Source organism: Cricetulus griseus, chromosome 2, assembly GCF_003668045.3.
Source record: "Cricetulus griseus strain 17A/GY chromosome 2, alternate assembly CriGri-PICRH-1.0, whole genome shotgun sequence".
NCBI classification, from domain to species: Eukaryota; Metazoa; Chordata; class Mammalia; order Rodentia; family Cricetidae; genus Cricetulus; species Cricetulus griseus.
The window spans coordinates 319,979,474-319,992,533 of record NC_048595.1 but is presented as its reverse complement, the minus strand read 5'-3'; the positions used below and the strand labels follow the sequence as shown (position 1 = coordinate 319,992,533).

General features: G+C 44.5%; 1 long non-coding RNA gene across 6 annotated transcripts in view; it reads right to left on the bottom strand.

Moving 5' to 3' along the window:
- LOC103163005 overlaps positions 1–10,981 on the bottom strand; it is a 166,898-nt gene extending 155,917 nt beyond the window's left edge. For 4 of the 6 annotated variants that reach the window (XR_004768517.1, XR_004768518.1, XR_004768519.1 and 1 more), the window contains exons 1-2: positions 10,632–10,975; positions 8,011–8,142 (exon numbers count right to left, since the gene is read on the bottom strand). This is a non-coding gene — a long non-coding RNA (uncharacterized LOC103163005). Of the gene's footprint in view, positions 1–8,010; positions 8,143–10,631 lie in introns of all 6 variants that reach the window. The other 2 variants (XR_003482520.2, XR_004768516.1) reach the window with 2 other exon arrangements.
- Positions 10,982–13,060: the final 2,079 nt, after the last annotated feature.

Sequence of the window (13,060 nt, the reverse complement as noted above, 5' to 3'; positions counted from 1 at the left end):
GACACTTCAGAATCAAAGTATAACTATGACTAGCTAGTTTTATGGGTTGAACTGTGTCTTCCAACTTCACATATTGCATCCCTAACCCTTAGTATCTCAGAATTCAATGTTCTACAGAGATACCATCTCTTTAGAGATGACCAATTAAAATGAGTCAACTGGGGTTTGCCCTGACTCCAACTTAAGTTGCATCCTTAAAGAGGGAAAATTCATTGATAGATACACACAGAAGAAATGTGACGTGAAGAACCATGGTAGGAAACAGCCACCTAAAAGCCAAGGAGCAAGGCCTTGGACAATCACACCCTTTCCTTATAGGCCTCAAAGGAAACCATCTTGCTGACACCTTGACTTCAGGTTTCAAGCCTCCAGAGCTATGAGTCATCCCATTTCTACTGTTAAAGTCACCCTCTGAGGTCCTGGGACACTGCAGCCTGGGAAAACAATGCAGCCCGCTCAAGAGTAAGAGGTGGGAAAGCACAGCAGGGTGAGGAAGCCTCACATGTGATGGAAACAGCCCTGAGCAAAGAAGCCAATCACAGGACCAGGCATGTTCTAAGAAAATCACCATTCCAGAAACAAAGCGGATGTGCAGAAGAGCAGGTGGCCCCACTGATAGGCCAGGAAGTCCTCCTATCTGTGTGCACTAGGCTTGTTGTAATGTGTTCTGGAAAGAGAGGGGGACTTTTATGGAATTTCACCAAGAGCCCATTACAACAAATGGCTTATTACAAAAAGATGTTGAGCAAGGTGGATTGGATTCAAGAGACTTGAAAAAATTCACTCCATTATGTGAGTTCCTCTAGCTTGCCTACAGAGTGGAGTTACTTGGCAGGCCAGGCTAATAGTGGCCATAATCCCAAGGCCTAATCCCATGAACCAGTGAGAGTCTTAATGACAAAGGAGATTTTTCTATGTTCTTTAGAATCTTGAGTTGGAGAGAATTCTCTGAATTATCCAGGGAGGCCCCACATGCAATAAAAAATGTGCCTTAGTAGAGAGAGAGGGATTGGGAAAGAAGGTATATAGGAGAAAGGGAAGCCAGTGTGACCAGAGGAGAATGAGGACAAAAGGTCATGTGACATGCCAGGAAGGATCAGAAGGAACAGGGCAGCTTCCCAAACAAGGAGAGGCATGGATGGATTCTCAACTATGGCCACCAGGAAGAGTGGAATCTAAGTGTAAACCCAATGAGCACCATTAAATAATTCTGGCCTACAAACTACAAGGAGAATATGTTTATTTTTTTTCAGGCCACCAAGTTGATGCTAATTTATAATTGCAGCCACAGATAACTATCACTCCTAGGTACCATCCCAGAATGAATGGTCCTGTTTTACAGTGGGTCCCAAATCTCTGAGACAATTTTCTGGCATGCCACCAAGATGGCTACTGATGAGACCAGAGGAGGCTGATGTTCACAAATGATCTGAGGATCCTGAACAGAGACAAAGCCGAAGCTGTCACCATGAATGAGATTATGAAAGGAGCTCTGAAATGAAGAAATAGCACTGAGGAAGAACAGAACTCAGTCACACTACAACTATAAGGAGTGAGAAGAGTGAGGGATATAGCCTGGTGGTAGAGCAATCCTAGTATGCACAAGACCATGGATTCAGTCTTCAGCAACACACACACATGCACATGTACAAATACAAACACACACACACACACACACACACACACACACACACACACACACACACACACACACGAGTAAATAGATAAGGAGATAGCAAGAATACCCATTGAGGCAGAAGAGGGAGAATTAGAATTCTAACATAAAGCGCCATATGTAGCAGTAGAAAAAAAGACAACCAAGTTTCCCCATGCTGAAGGGAAGGGAACAAGAGTGGTGACTAAGAAATGACAACAGCTCAGAGGCCCCAGCTGACCTTTGAGAAAGCAGTTCCGATGGCATCAGACAGAAGAGGGACAGACATGAGATGACTGGTCTGAGAGATAGCGTGTGTGGGCATGGAAGCAATAGCAAAGGCCTTGGGGGCTCTAGCAATGAAAACGGAACAAGATCAAGATAATAACAAAGTGGATTCTGTAACCAGACAGACCCAGCACACCTCCACAGTTGCTCCACTGCCTGTTAGACACTGAACAAACAGTCTAACTTTTCATAGACTCAACTACCACATTTATACAATGGGCATGTTAATACCCACACACAGGATTTGGGAGGTGTTGATGAAATTAAATATGCATTATGGTGATTTCACTGCCTGTCCCATAGGAAGTGCTCACAAATGATATGAGGATGGATTCTGAAATGCAGGGCAACTCTGGAATCCCACTTTTCAATAAAACAAGTTGCAAGGCAAAAAGCAGAGCTTAGTTAATTTCCACTTCAAAATAAAAACAATTCTCATTAAGTATAATATTCCAAATATCATATGGCCAAATTTATACTAAAATTATCAGCTATTTGTACTGGCTATCTATTGTTCCTGAGACAAGTCATTACATATTTAGTGGCTTATAACAAAGTTAACTTATAGGTCTGTTGCTTAGAATTCTGATGCAGACCTCAGTGGGTTGTGATCACAAAGTTGGGGTGTGTCTGGGGGGGGTAACAGTCCATTTTAGAAGCTGTAGGGGATAGCTCACTTTCTTTTCTTTGACAGCTTCTGAGGCCACCCAGATCCTTGCCTCATGGACTCCCCCTCCATCCTCAAAGCCAGCCACATATCTCTTCTTCAGCTATTGCCTCTTCTGACTGAAGTTGGTAAACTTTCTCTACTCTTAAGGACCCAGGGGACAACACAGGCACCAGGTATACTCCAGAATACTCTCCCTATCTCAAGATCCAGGCCTATAATCATTAAGAGTTCCATTTGCCAAGCAAGATAGCATATTTATTTGCAGGCTTCAGGCATAAGGACATGACCATCTATTTGGGATATTCCTCTGCTTACAATCTTATTTATCTACAGTTCACATTAAACTAGGCACCCCTTGTTTGTTTCCTGAGTCTAGTGAGCCTACCTATAACATTTTTCTTTGGTTAGTACCAAAGGATTTCAATTTTACTTGACTTTTTACTTTCTTTTTTATTGCTTCTTTCCCCTCCATGACTCCACCATTCACTATCTGCTATGCTGTATTACATGTATTTTTGTTGCAAATTTTGAGGAGACTTATAGTTCTTTGTAAAATGAATGATACTCCTGCATATATGCAACAAAATGCTACTTCATTATTTGTCACCATTTCATTCAGACTTCATGGGTATTAGGAGAGACACCCAGAAGCCCCGCTTTGTGATTCATTTAGAAAAGAATAATACAAAGAACTAGATGCATTTAAAACTTGTAGAAGAGCCAGGGGAAGTCAGGGAAGGAAGGTGAAGGGAAGCCTGGTTGCTGTTTGCTCTCAGATACATGAAGATGCAGAGACTCCAGGAAGCTGCTGTTAATGATCACATCTGCTTCTTGACCTGGTGTGGATGATTCACAGAGAGATGTCTGGGAGTCAAAATCTGATAACTGCCGAAACCCACACTTCTGCCCGCTTCAGCAGATGAGCAGTGCTCCAGCTTCTCTTGCTCTGGAGCCCCCTAATTCACAGGCAAGCACATCTGGTTGTCAGCCTTTGGCAAGACCTCTGCTGGTGAGAATGTTGGGGAAGGCAGTTTCTAGGCTTCTAGCCCCAGTGATAAGAGTGGTGAGCACACCAGACAAGCTGGCACACATTAAGAAACAACTTCAAGGGCTTAAAGGAAAAAAGCTACTAAGGAGTGAAGTAGCTACACTGCTTAGCTTCCTGGCTGTTGTAAGGTTCCTAGATCCCTAAGTGTGTAGGGTGCATCAGTGATCTGTCCTCATCAACAGCATTTTAGCAATTGGCTGTCCCAGCATCCTCTGTTCTTAGGGTTTTTCTGACTATGCACTCTTGTTCATCAGAATTTTGTTTTCCTGTGTAAGGTGGTGGTGGGTCTAAAGATTTCGATAAGTGATTTGTTTCCAGGGCTAGTTCCTGAACTGTAAGATATTACTGTCTTATTATCTACTCCTGTGAAATGAACTACATACACTAAAATTCAGTGTCTCAAAGTAACAAGTCCTAGTTACCATAAATATTGACTTATGCATCCAGGCAGGGCACAGCTTGGCTCTTCTACATCCCAGGTGTTATATGGGTCTCTCATTCAGTTTCATCAGTCAGTGGCTGAACAAGAAGACCCACAAGTGTCTGCCCTTCATGCCATAGTACATAGCTTGTCTCCATCAACGTGGCTAAATGAGTCTTCCAAACATCACAATCTCAGGTAATGGGGCTCCTTGCACTGCGTTTTAGATTTGTGCCTAACCATGTCCATGTGTCACTGCCAATGTCAATCAAATATCATTAAAATTTAGTATTTTTAAATGTCTTCATATACATAAAAACAGACCTACTGCTTTTACACATTATATAGCCAGTCATTCATGTACCTTTTCATATCTATCTCATTGTTGCTTCTGGAGTTCTCCCACTAACTCCATAACCAAATCTTTTCCAGCTTTCCATAACACTGATGCCAAGAGCTTGTTCCCCTTTGTGTCCTCTTCCCATTGACTTCCTATATCAAACACTCAACAGTGCTTAGTTTTGTTCCACACATCAGTAGGGTTCTGAGTGAGATTTATAGTAAACAAACTTAAAACTAAGCATTGGGAGACCCCAGGACTCATCACCGGATAAATAAAGCAGGTTTCCTCTTCTGAACATGTTGGTAGCTACAGGTTTACATGTATAGATGTACACAGCTACTTGGACACTCTCACCCTTCTAAAAACATTGTTAGGGAGCAAAATGCTAATAGTCCTGTGTTACACCATGAAGTAAAAGTTTGAGAGAAATTAAAACTTAGAGGTGGCAGGGGTGTGCCTTGTCATCTTTGTATTGCCAGGGTTCTACCACAGGGGTTGGAGAACAGCAGGCAGTTGCATAAATATTCGCTGTTCTAAAGGCTGTTTCTTCACATTCTACCTGCCCAAGAAGCTGAAATCTACAACTTGCTTTGCAAGTACTTCTTAAGAAATTCTGGGGGCACACCTTCGGTATTTTTTATGACTCGAAAGTCAAACTCCAACCATCACAGATAATAGTAGAAAGTAAAGCAAAAAGAAAACAGATTTGACATTGGACTTAGAAGTCATCTAGCCTGTTCATTTAGCACACATTAATTTCCTTCTAGTTGTTAGAAAGCCAATGTGAGAGTGAAAAGTGGAAGGGGCACTTGGGAAAGTAGGGTAGGGCAGAAGGCAGATGCAGGATCTGTGGTCACCTGCCAGGCAGCTCCTGCTCGGGATGATGCTTATACTGGCACCAGAAGAAAAGGTGGAGGAGCCCAGCTGTCCTTTTAATCACAGCGTAGCTGCTGTGAGCACAGCCCAGCCACCTGGGCTGCCTGCAGACTCTGATAGCTTAGGCAGAAGCAAGGAAGAAACTGATAATGAAGTAGCCCTGGGAAGCCTGAGGGTTGCCCAGAGCCTCCCTTCTGGGCAAGTCTTGTGCCAGATGTGAAAATGTCCCTCAGGGGCCTGAGCAATAGCTAAGGCCAGCCTCACCCTTTCTCCAGCTTGTCAGATTTGACACCATATCTGTCTAGCTTCCCTCCATTTCAAAAGGGGAGACTAAGCTGTCTGCTTACAGGACAAGAGTCCTACACAACTTTCTAGCTAGGGTTTTGAAATAAGCACCAGAGGCAGTATGCACAATACCGAGAAGAAGTAGAAACAGGGAATCTTGCTGTGTAGGTAGAGACCTGGAAGGAGCCTGGGATCCAACTGGATCTATTTGTTCCTTTTCATTTCAGGCTGCTTACTGCTCATATTGTTTTGACCAAGACACTTTCTCCCCAAAAGGTACAAGCTAGAACTGTATAGCCACTCATTTCTGTTCACTCACACACCCTGGGCTCCCTGCTGGTGGGGCACTCATCCTGGAAGCAACCCCACAAGGCTTGTTCTAGGGCAGCAGCTTGAAGGCTTCTACCATGCACGCTAGATAGCGGCCTGTCCTGGGACGTTTGAAGCTCCATTAAACATAGCCAAACCCATCTATCAGTTCTTTCCAGAAAGAACTGCAGATTTTTCTAAAGTTCACTAAGCCACGGTCATCTTCTAAACAGAACCCCAGTTCCTCCTGTGGAAGCACAAAGGGCAGGCTATAGTATCTTTCATGCTTTCAGCCCTGTCTTCTGTGATCATGTGGTCTCCTAATGGACAGGGTTGAGGCCAACTGAGGCCAGGAAAATCAGCAGAAGGGAGAAGTCCCAGATCTGTTTTCTACCTTGAAAGATCTTTCCCAGCACTGGGATGCATATATGCTAAACAAGAACTTACCCAAGGGATCCACAACTCTCTCCTGCCTCTTGGCATCCAGAAAGTATCTCTGTCCACCATTCTAAAGGCACGCCCAACTTCCTAACTTGCTCTCTAACTTGCTTCCTACTATCCTATACTCCACCCCCTCTCACCCTCCCCCAACCCCATCCCACTGGACCTCTTCCTTTACAGCTACTAGCTAGTATTTTGGCCAGCTGGAGGAGTGAGGCTTGGTGACCTTCATGTAGTGATGATGCTCTGCAGATCCACTTAGCTGGAAGGGTCAAGAATAAAAACATGGAGAATTTACCAGGCTTTACAGGAACCAAGGAAATAAATAAAAGGACCCCATGCCATCATTCTTTGTGCCATATCTACTTGGGGCAAGTAAGCTAAACATGATTGTCTAAGTGTCCACACACTCTCCAGGCTATTTAGAGACAGAATGGGCTGGAAACCATCTCTCCTGTTTCCTAGGGTCCTGTTGCAAGCAATGATAAAAATTTGGAGAAAATGACTTCATCTGTTTCCCCCACTCATTCCAAGATGGAGAGAGAGAGCAGAAGAGTGCATATATTGAGAGACTCACCTCAGAATTAAAATGACTTTCAAAACAATTTGACTAATGCTTTGTTATGATCAAAAACCTCTCCAAATTCCAGGGTTTTCCCAGAAGCTTGAAAGTGTAAAACTAGTAGTATGTGTAACTGTTCAATAATAAGTGAACAGAAGTGGCTATCCATCTTCACAGTCAGCTGCCTATTGTCAGCAATAAAGCCACAGCATCAGTGGTCATTCTACAGGGTGGTATACCTCTTAAGCATCTGTCTGGCCACTGCCCCTGGCCTTTGGAAGATTCAGACATATTAAAGCTCTTGCTGTTGACTAATAGGCCTGTTTCATGTTGGATGTAAATCAGAGAAAAAGTAAGAAGCTTGAACTAACTGGAACATGAATTCAGAAACTACTGAGATAGCGTCACTTAAGGTTCCATTCTGCAAGCATAGATACAGGTTTTGCTCTGACACAGCACAATTTACTGGTGATTTTTATAGTGAGATGCCCATCTTGATTTATTCTGAAATTCAGTTACAGTATTGCTGATCCAACTTATTTGGAATTCTGTAACCAGCTTTCTTCACACTTGTTGAGGGCCTAGGGGAACCCATTAATATTCAGCGTATGAAATAGAGTAGATCTCTTTTGGTTTTGGTTTTGGTTTTGGTTTTGGTTTTGGTTTCCCAAAGATGAGCCTTAGGAATGCCACAATTCCTGGAAAAAAATTAAGCAATAGGCCACTGATGGTCATTTTTTAAACAAGATGAACCGAAAGTTTTGTCATGTCACATTTCATTGAAACATTACAGATCCTTCTTTATTTCCGTATTCTGAATCATGTCCTTCACAACTGTTTTACACTCGATACATTAGGTCAAAAACTTCTGACCTAATATGAACTTTGAACTAACATGGCAGCAGTATTCTACACTTCTGAGTTATGGATGGATTTATGGGAGACATCTTCAGAAAACGTCACTGAGAAAAGTCTAAAGCGGGGGCAAGTGTGTGTGAGCAAAGCTGGGCCTATGCTTGGAGATGCAAAAGAGAACACGAGGCAGGCATACAAAGTGAGGCTCTGTTCCATGGTGGGCCACCCTTCATGCAGTGGCCACCACAGCATACTCACCAGTTGTGTATATTTGTCGAAAGCTGCATGGTAGTTTTTGAGTTTTGTTCCTGGTGGGTTGAAGTATCCTTTCCCTGCTCAAATATACAGCTCTGGTTCAGTGTTTCCAACCACAAAATGCTAAACAGACACCTTAAAAAACAAACACTGGCATTCACTTCTCTTCTCTCTTTGTCTCTTTCTGGGATGTTCCCATTCTTTTTGGTGTCCACCCCAGTAAATCTCTTCCTCTGGATATCATAACGATCACTTCATTTTGTTTACAAATGATCAGTGGAATGACTGACTGGGGTGGCTTCTCAGGGGCCTGTGAAAGCAGTAGGCCTTAAATTTGATTTCAGAAGAATTTCTATCTACGCTTCAGTTTCATCTAGGAAAGACCGTCTCTGGATCTGGGGAATCAAAACTCAGAGATTCGAGTGCAACTCTCAGCAAGTCTCCAATACATACCACATGATGATCTTAAAGCGACATCTTTCCTTCTATGGGACAGGGTCACTGGCTGGTAGAAACCAGAAGAGACACTGAACTGTGTGTGTTCCTGGACAGCTAGGGAGGAGGTGGTGGCAACTTGGTAGCCCACTGTCACAGAAGCACTTAGGGAGTCTTCCAGTCTCCCTTGGTTTGTCACAACTGTGCAAGCAAGGACAAAGTGGTGCTTCCAATCTCTACTCCACTGCCAATCTCCCGGGCTTCACACTCATCTATCATTTGAATGGAGAACTTAAGATTCTTGCACCAATTTCACATAATTGTAGTCATGTATCAGACAACGTGCAGGCTTTTCTTTTCATTTTTTCAAATAAAAAAAAATGTGATGACATAAATATGACACAAACTTTTTCATCTCGCAAAACTGAAATTCTGCACCCATGAAACAACTGCCTAGTCTTCCTCCCCACAGTGTCTATTCCAACATTCTGTCTCTAAATTGTCTATTTGTGACTTGTTGTAGAAGTAGAAGAGAACGGCATCTTTAAAGGTCACCCATGTTGTGTCACCTCTCAGGCTCTCTACCTTTTACAGACTCAATAACATCCCACTGGATGTATGTGGCACATTTAAAACTTCACATCCATGCCCACAGACACTGGGGGGGGCTCCTGTAAATATTACTGCTGTTTGCATGGGTACAAATATGTGTGAAATTCCCTGTTTTGGGTTCTTTGAGATACACAGCCTGAAGTGGAAGAGTGTCACATGGTAATTGTCCGAGGTCATGCTGAAGGGATTCGCATACTACTGTTTCCCAACAGCCCTCTGCTCAACTGCTGTGAGGCGGCCACTCTAAGATTTGCATCTAGGAACAGAGCAAAGTCAGCTAGCCTTAATTCATAGAAGTGTCCTACACCCACCCCCCTTTTCCAGGTGATGGAAGTCAGAAGTTCAGTCAGTTGTAACAAACTGAAGGAGACTGGATTCATCCTCAAGAGCTTTTGTGACTCATCACAGTGGACTAATGAGGTCTTGTCACTTCCTTCCATTGTCAGGGGGAAGGAAGGGACAAAGTGGCTCCCAGGTGTTCTGAGATGTCCTGTGTGCTTGAGACTTCAGGAGACATCTCAAGCACACATCTGTCTTGCCCCACCCCCTGCCCCCGCCCTATTCTTTCCATAGATTGTGCTCAGGTTCTGATGTTGGGCTTCCAAGAACTCTGGGCCTCTGGGACTCATCTCTACAGAAGCCTTGGAACTGCTGTTCCAATACCAGTCTTCTTTCCTAGGATCTGAAGATGCTCTCGGCAAAGGTTTCTGGATACATATTTACGCTCATGCTTGCATGTTCATGTCCAAGAGGGAAAATGTGGACATTAATTGCTGCCTCTGTTGGGAACTCAGCCTGTGCCAGATTAGCCTGGAAGTGTGCTTCCTGAACTTAGGAAGCCCACGGCATTATACAATCTACAGTGGGTACCAGAACTTTACTGAGAGCCCAGTTAGCTGGACATAAACCAACGTGAGATCAATACTAGGTTTTCACAGAAAAGGAATGAAGAAGCCAGGCTAGCCCCACCCCTTCACATTTCCACCTACAGAAAAACAAAATCAAATCTTGGAAGAAAGCAGACCTCTTGGATGTTATGTAACACTCAGCTCTGGTGGAAGGACTAAAAGCTCAGGCCCTTGCTTCTGGCCTCAGTTTCTTTCTCTACTAAGGGGGGAAGGAGCAAATAACCTTGGCTGGCAATGAAACATTCCTAAACAAGCAAATAAAACCCTTCTAAACTGCTAATCACCTAACATAGAGAGAAGGCAACTTCAAAAGACTTAGCCCAATGCTTAGGGTTATGGGAACAAGTCCAACTCATACCTCCTATGCATCGTCACTGAGCTGATGGCCTCTGGTCCATCATCTCCCCCAGGGCTACCTGTCTTCTGGCTCGCTCTCCCTTTTCTCCTCCTACATGGACCTTCCCAGCTCCCTCTGCCTGAAGATCACTTAGCACAAGTGTTTGCAATGCCCTTTCTTGCTTTTCATGTTTCTGCCTCCTCCTCCTCTAAACTCGATCCAGAACAATTTCTTTTGTACCACCCACAAAGGCAGGCACACTGCTAGGCACATGTCCCAGACACATGGTTGATGCTAGCTGAAGGAGGCGGAGATATCTGGACTAGACCAACCTGCTTTCTTGGAAGCATTCACCCTTTCCAAGCAACCACCTCGTGATCATCCAAGTGGCATCTCGGGCAGAGCAGTGTGTGGTTAGCAGCTCCTGGAGCCCTGGCCTGTAGAATACGGGAAGCAGGCGTGCACGGCGTGCACAGCCATTCCAATAATAGCTTCAGATGGGTGAATGCCGTGACTCACGTCCCCAGTGCATGCATGTCTGTCTCAGAGGCAGAGGACTGTGGGCTGTGGGCTGTGGGCGGGACGCTTTCTCTGTTCAGTGTCGGGGGAGGGGAGTGTCACCTGGGAAGATCAGGAAATGGGCAGAGTGCACACTGGAGCCTTGGAGCTTGAAGGGTACAAGGTCAGCAGCACTGACTCACCCAGGAAGGCAAGCGGGCAGTGACCAAATATGAAATAAGTTGCCTGTCAGGGAAGCCCTTAGAGAAACAGGAAGTGGGATCAGCTGGTAGAAAGCTCAGAAAAGAAAAGGCCAGTTGACTTTGTGCTTTTGTTCTCTGTTCTCACTGTTTATCCAGAGGAGCATCTGCTGAGCATACCACAGCAGCACTGAGTCACCCCCACCCCCTGGTTGGAGAGTGGTACATTCTGTCTGAGCCTGTAGATGGGTAGAATCCTAGTGAGTGTGGAAGAGGTGTAGGATTTGGGATGGGGGGGGGTCTCATCAGTAGTCTCTTTCCCAGGCCCATTGCTGTAGCTGACATGTATTGACTGAACCCTCGGCCTCAGTTTTGTAGATAGTACCTAGGCAAAAGGGTACTAGCTGAGCAGGGCACTGTGCTTCCAAAAGACATCAGCCTAGGAACCAATGTGACCTATGCCAGACCAAGAGGCCTACTCTAAAGTCCACTCCCAGGTGGATGGCTCTTCCTAATAGCATGCCAGCCACAGTTCTGCCTTCTGCTTTCTGACATTCCAGACTTAAGAATTTTGTGGGCAGTGTTTCTACCAATTACTATAATAAACCCAGGAGAAAGGTTGATTTGTCTAAAGAAGACAGTGGAAGCACACAGGGCTACTTGATACTACTGCTGTGTGCATCAGATGTGAAATTTGTACCTAGACCATGCTGCCTCCCAGCACAGCACAATCTTCCTATAGGCATAGTTGATGTTGATTATTTAAATCTTGGGTAGCTGAGAATGCCCTGTGTTCTCAGAGGAGGCTTATTGGTGGACAAGGAATGGCAATTTGTTGGGGAATTCTTCAGAAGTTGTACCAACCCTCATGGCCAAACTGCCCCAGGACTTACTTCCAGTCAAGATAAAATCTAAGTGTTCCTTGGCTGAGAAGAAGGTCTGCACAGATGTTTCCCAGACATTGCAAGAGAAGACAAAAGCATCTCTATTGATGACCCCAACTGGCCACCTCTCCCAATCCTTCAGTGCCCCTAGGGTGGGTTATTCTGCATACTGAGGATTATATAGGAATCTTCAGGCACTAGGCTGTAGATTATCTGCCATTCAAATGGGCCCTAGTTCACAGAGGGGCTGTAAACTTCAGCCCAGAAACTCTTCAGCACCTAAACCTGGGGCTGGCATGCTAACAGGTTCCCCAGATAATTCCAGAAGCAGGAGTTCCAAGAACCATTCTTCCTGCAATACCACCATGGGCCTTTCATGCCAAGAGATGTAAGCCATCATCCCAGCTGTATAAATTGAGCAAGACTGACCTGAAAAATCCCCTTTTTGAATAGGTATCTTGGTGTCCTGGTGTCTTGACTGACATCCACATAGTTTCAAAATAGCTTTGCCTCTCAAAAGGACCTGGAAACTTCCTTGCAGTAGCCCCAGTTAGGGACTCTGACAGAGGAGGGAGTACCTGGGATCACAAGAATTGCCTGGAAGAAAAACATAAAGAGGGACTATAAAACTTCAAGTGACCTGACCCAGATTTGGGGATTCAAAATTTGCATAGAATGAGATGTTTTATGTATATAAAGACAAAGATTTGAGAAATGAGAGTGAATAGGGATTTGTATTTCACATGGACAGCTTACATCTTTAAATTTAGGCAAGAAAGATTATTCAGGCCAGACTGTGAAGTACTTCCCCAAATTCCCCTCTTAGTCCCCCTCCATCACACAAAAGTAGGCAGCAGGAGCTGGGTGGTTATTTGAAACACATCACAAAAGCATGTGTGTGGCCTAGAAATGTCTTTTCGATCTGGCAGAAACTTCCTTCAATAGCTTCCTTTGGAAGTACCTCAGTCTCATTGTCATCTGCCATCTTGGGCAGGGCTGCCCACAATCCTGGCATGCAGCTATGGAAGTGAAGACAGGTCAGAGGGATGTGAGCTCTGAAGAGGCACCCAAGGAGGTATGGGTGTAGGTTCACAGACTGAAGGTCAGTTTTGTTTACTCTTGCTGTGGTTTAATGTAAGCCAATATGTTTGAACACTTAGTCCCCAGTGTTTGTTCTGT